Consider the following 5,865-nt stretch of genomic DNA (forward strand, 5'->3'; position numbering starts at 1 on the left):
GGATTCATCTAAGCCCAATTTGAAAGAGCATATGACATAAATTTTAATAAATGCCGAGACCATTCAAAACATGAACAAGCAAATATAATTGTGTAATACGGCGATATTGCTCAGGTGAATGCTTCATCGTATGTTTTCTTTAATATTTTCTGGCGAAGCCAAATCTACTCCAGATGATGCACTCAGCTTAACAGTTGATTAATCGTAACCAGCTCAAAGAGCTGTGACGCATGCCATTTAAGGGATTTTGAGAGAAAATAATGACACAAAATGCCACATTATCGTCGTAGTAGGCCTAATGTTTTTGAATGTTATGAGAAAATGTCCTTATTAATGACCTAGAGCAAAAAGAAAGACGAGACACATGATCACAAAATTAGCTTGTTAATGCTATTCAGAAGGCAATACTTTTTTTTTTTCTAAACATGAGAAAGAGAAGATCTTCAAAGCATAGTTGAAGATGTCATTATACCTCAGTGTCTGAATGACCCTGCTCCTTCAATTTTGGTAGGGCCTAACTAATGAAACACTGGCATCCAATTCTTTAGGATAAAAAATACATAAAAGTTAACCTTGTTTCAATGTAATTTCCCAAGGAATAGATAAAAAATAAAGTACCAGTGTGTAAAGAAACTGTATAGGACATATGCCTTCAGATACAATTGCTCATTTCAAATCCATCACCAATATGTCTACACATAAAAATTATTGTTGCGAGATGACCCCGTGGGGGTTACCACAGAAACAAATATGGAAACCATGTACATGTCTTCAAGTTCTGCATGCCCACCTACGAGGCGTAAGGCCGAGTCGAGCATCACCCGTTCCATAAACTGCTCCAATGACTCTCAAGCTTTAATTTCACATGTGCTTAATCAGACTGGCATTACATTTGTCCAGCTGGCGTGCCAAAACTGCCATTACGTTGATATCTCTTCGCATATATTCATTTATACACATTACAGATGTATGAAATACTTACCTGGACTGTCAATACTACCTTAAGACAATCCTCTCAGTAAAACTGACGGCAAATGATGCGGTGTGTAAACCCATTGTTTTTATTGCTCTTGTTTGCAGGACATTTTCCTAAAATAATGTGAGAAAGGAATAATTCAGTTTGATATTGGCTTACTGGTTGTGCAACTAACAAGATTTAAAAATTATCCACAGATTTTAAGCTCTAGATTTAGCAATTTTTATATGAATATTTTATGTTATCTCTCAACACAAGCTCAAGAAGCGAACACTTATAGTAATCGAGTGCAAAGTGACCGCAGTAGAATTGGGTACATTAATAAAGGCATTCAGGTTCCAAGATTGCCAATGGACATAGTATAAGCAGGGTCACATTAGCTGTTTTTAATAAAGGTAGCCAAGATAATAAAAACATGCCTCTAGTCCCCCTCCTCCTCCCTCCAGATCTGCTACAGTAGGTGTTAATACAACTCAGACAGGAGACGGGGTAGCAAACTTTTATACAAATATTCATGCTTTAAAGTGGGCTATAGTATTTTGAAAAGTCTAACTAGTTATAAATCGTATCTGATTTTAATAAAACAAATTCTATAGCCTCCGCAATATACACTAATAACAGAAAAAACATAGTAGTCTAATACAAGCCTAAAACAAAAATATACATAAATTAAATAGCATGTTTTAGATTAGCAACATGTGATACTAACATAACAACATTCATCCTAGAGGGTTTTTATCAGGTGTACAAAATATTATTTTTTAAAATTGTTCTTGATCAATATAATTAAATGATTGCCACTGGGTAAGAAATTAGAAGAGGGAGTGAACTAGCATTCTCTATTCAAATAGTATAAGTAGTAGGAGGTTATTTAGAGCCTTTTTTGTGATAGGATTAGGCAAGTAGCAAGGGCTTTTTGTTTTCATCATGGTCAGCAAACATTCAGACTTAATCCCATTGGCAAACATTTAGGTACTTTACTGTTTATTCAAACCAAGTTCATTATTCACATCTTACAGCAAAAGACAAACACAGACTTTTTCATAATCATTCTAGTAAGAAGGTGTTAATACAAGAGAGCATACTGTAATATACAATAATATGATGTGATATTATGTTAGGCTACATATATCAACATATTATTATAGTTGGTACTGTAAAGAATATATGGTAGACCTATCATGCACAAAAGCAGTTGAAAGGAAAATATAAGCCTTTTAAAAAAATTATAATGTAAAGAGATTAACATATAATATTGCAGTAATTTATTTTATTCATTTATTTAATATGAGAACATATGCCTTTGGAATGGCATCACACACAGAGTGGTGCATTCAGCTTAAATTACAAAAATATAAAAAATCAACTAAAGAAGGAGCACACTTCAACACAATCATTGATAAAATATGCAAATAAACATGGAAAATACTGTAATGTATTGAATTGTAAATGATAAAGAAGAGGTAAATATTAGGCTGAAAAAACACATTTTAACTTGGGTCTTCTTCCATCATTTATAGACTAAGGTGCATCCTCAAATTTAAGACCCCTTTCATTCTGAGACCCTGTAATTCAAGATAACAATCATCATTCTTTTAACACAAAGCTAACTCTCCAAGTGGAAACTGAACCCTGAGACCACGCCAAATGTTCATATCCCTAAGTGGTCTTGAATTGGAGGCAAACTGTATCAACCAACTGGGGCCACTGAGCCTCCGTGGGCTATCACATTGGTCTTTGTTAGGTGCATCAAAATCTAGCACTTTCCTATTTCTGCATGTTCAGAACCATAAATATGTTGCAAAATATATTGCAGTCCTCTTTATTTTTTATTAAAGTAATATTATAGTATTCTCGTCGATATTGCATCAAGAACTGTATACGACATACACTACCAGCAAACAATCCCTGGAGGTTGCCTGAAATCACCTTACTTTTCCAGACCAAATTATATCAATAGTTGAATAGCTTTCCAATAAATTCTAATTTATGCAGTGTGGCCTGTTTCCTGGGGTAGAACAGCACCAAGTGAGTCACATCTCTCTAACAAATTACTTGTGTAACTCCCACTGCTAATAAATGAAACATTTTTTGACACTTTTAATCTGCTGCAAATTCAATTTACATAATTTATTTTCTGCGCCTGAGAATAGAGTCTGTACTTTTGAGGTCGATAACCGGCTGAACTTTGACATGCGTAATTAAACCAATTAAGAAGAACAAATGGAGTAGAAGTTATATAATAAACGGATCTAATAACGCCCGTACTTGATAATATATAAGCCGCTCTTTAATGATATTAAGAGTGATCCATGCGTGCCTTCAAATAACACCGACCTTGGTTGGACGGAAGTCTACGTTGCGCCCACTGAGCTTACTTACGGGCAAAACAAGTGCCCTCCATTCACAATAACAAAATCAAATTTGTGACAATCAAAAAATGTAGAAAGGAAACTCCCCCAGAGCAAGGTTATTTTTTTATATACAAAAGGTGAAGTATTTACTTTGTCTCTGTATTTCTTATCATTTGTAGAAAAAAGTACTAAAGGTATTATACACAGAAGCAGTCACACTGCGTGATTGACTTTGCTTGGGGCAGCGAAACACAATGTGCGCTTCAATAAGACTAATTCATGTATACAGAGAAAAATAATCTTATATAAATATAGGTTCCATAAATCTTACCCTTGGAGACTTTTGTCGTCATTTACAAATCAAACAGCAGTCATACAGTATAAAGGAAAAGGTAACAAAGACTAATAAACAATGCCTAGATTTTATTGTGAACAGAACTGTTGTTGAGGAGTTCAGGTATATATAATAGAAATTAATAACAAACATTGCAACTAATAAAAAATATGAACACAATACAACAGGGGTTCCTTTTACGGTCACAGTCATTGCAGTACCTTGTTATTATTAACCACTGATACAAAAACAGCCTTCGACTGTGATTCTCAAATAAGTTGGCATTAGTATAGCGCAATTGTGTATCTAATTGATCAACAAGCAACAAGAGTCAACTGTCTGTAACTTACTAATCTAAATCCGGGCTCCTTTATCATAATGGGTTACTAGATGATGCAACAATCCTTTGTAATAGATAAAAAATACAAATTATATTTTAATTATGATTAAATATACTAATGTAGTTAATTATAATATAATTTATTTGTTTTAAGAATGCCAAGGTCTACCTCCATATTAATTAAATTATCTAATCATTATGTGTATTTATTGTTATTAATACCATTAACCCTCTTATCATTTATGACAATATAACTATTATTTTACAGTATTATTTTAATCATTTAAAATATCATTGTAGTATTTAATTCATGTTTTTGCTGTAAATAACATTAATTCTTAATTATTAATATAATTAATATTCATTGAATTATAGGCCTATTATTTATATAATTCAATGAATATTAATTATATTCATTGAATTTTTTGAATTATATTATTTATAGGAATTACATTCTTTCATAAAATAATAGTGAAAATACTAACATCAATTTACCAAAAATCATCAACTCCTTCATCAGAAAACTATTTATTGTGTTTGAAATACAATAAGAAACATAACAATAAGTTTTCAATAGGTTATTAACATCTGAGAAGATAAGGATAAAGGGGAGATACAATGCTCTACTTCTTAATCATATTAAACAATATATCACACCACATCTATTCATAAACTTCACTAAAACTATGCGGAAGATAAATCATTAATGACACTGGCGAATCTTGTACAAAAACAGTCAATTGGCGAACATGGTTATACTAAGTGAGTCAGCCATTGTGGAGCTCTCGAAGGCATCTATACATCGCGAACATAAAGTAAACCAGTTCAAAGAAACTAAACGCACACATTAAAAAAATGCAGATGAGAAAATAATGAAAACATGAGCAGAGTATGAATATGAATTTTAAAAATGTGAGAAAATTATTTGTGGAAGAGAACAAGGTCAGAGTCACCTCTCACTTGAATGATGGTATTTCAAACAGCCTTGAAGAATATAAAAGTTTAATCTTTTCTTGAGATGTTCAATGAATAAATAATGATAGGAATAAACCTGTGAATTGTAAGATAGTTGAAGTACTTTCAATATTTTATATATATTATATATATATATAATATATATATATTTTATATATACTTTAATTGAATATTTCAATTAAAGTACTATAGTATAATAGGTGTACAAATATATATATATACATCAATTTCTTACCTAAAGTAACTAAAAAAGACAATGACACAGCAGTGAAAAAAAAAAACATGTTAAATTAACAGGCACATGCTTTAGTTTGTGGGAGTGTGGAAAACAGTGCTATTTAAGAGACCCCCCAAATCTGAAGACTCACAATGTACTAGGAAAACATGCCTTTACCCCTCTCAACAACTAATTCACAACCTTCTTCTGCATCCATGCCCCTTACTTTATCCATATACCTATTCTTCATACAAATTTAATGACTATACAGGCCTACTTCATATATATTATAATAACTCTCAATTCATTTTGTCACTTATTACACAAGTGCTTTAGGTAAGATTAATTTAAAGTGGTTTTACTGATAAATTAATTTCTTCAAGGTTTAAACAATTGGAGTAGTAATCAATGAGTCTGTGATAAGCTGATGATGGTGGATGAATGACCGTGGTCATCTATTATTCTATAAAAGATGTGTAAACTCAGATTAATGTGAGCTTTATAAGTTAGAATGACTGTGACAACTGACCAATTAGACAAGCATTCGACTAACTTGACCAAATGACAACTGACTTATTGTCTGACTGACCGACTAACTGACTAACTGACCGACTGACAGACTGGAAGACTTAAAACTGACCATACTGACTATTGATGTTTACATTACTT

The 5,865-nt window shown here is 32.2% G+C and overlaps 1 long non-coding RNA gene across 1 annotated transcript in view; it reads right to left on the reverse strand.

Annotated features, from left to right (window-relative positions):
• Positions 1 to 7: 7 nt before the first annotated feature.
• LOC117110950 overlaps positions 8 to 5,865 on the reverse strand; it is a 14,243-nt gene continuing 8,385 nt past the window's right edge. Inside the window, exon 3 of the long non-coding RNA XR_004445792.1 lies at positions 8 to 1,089. This is a non-coding gene — a long non-coding RNA (uncharacterized LOC117110950). The remainder of the gene's footprint in view (positions 1,090 to 5,865) is intronic.

Source organism: Anneissia japonica, unplaced genomic scaffold, assembly GCF_011630105.1.
Source record: "Anneissia japonica isolate Jap-2015-1 unplaced genomic scaffold, ASM1163010v1 scaffold277_len1293397_cov203, whole genome shotgun sequence".
NCBI lineage: Eukaryota > Metazoa > Echinodermata > Crinoidea > Comatulida > Comatulidae > Anneissia > Anneissia japonica.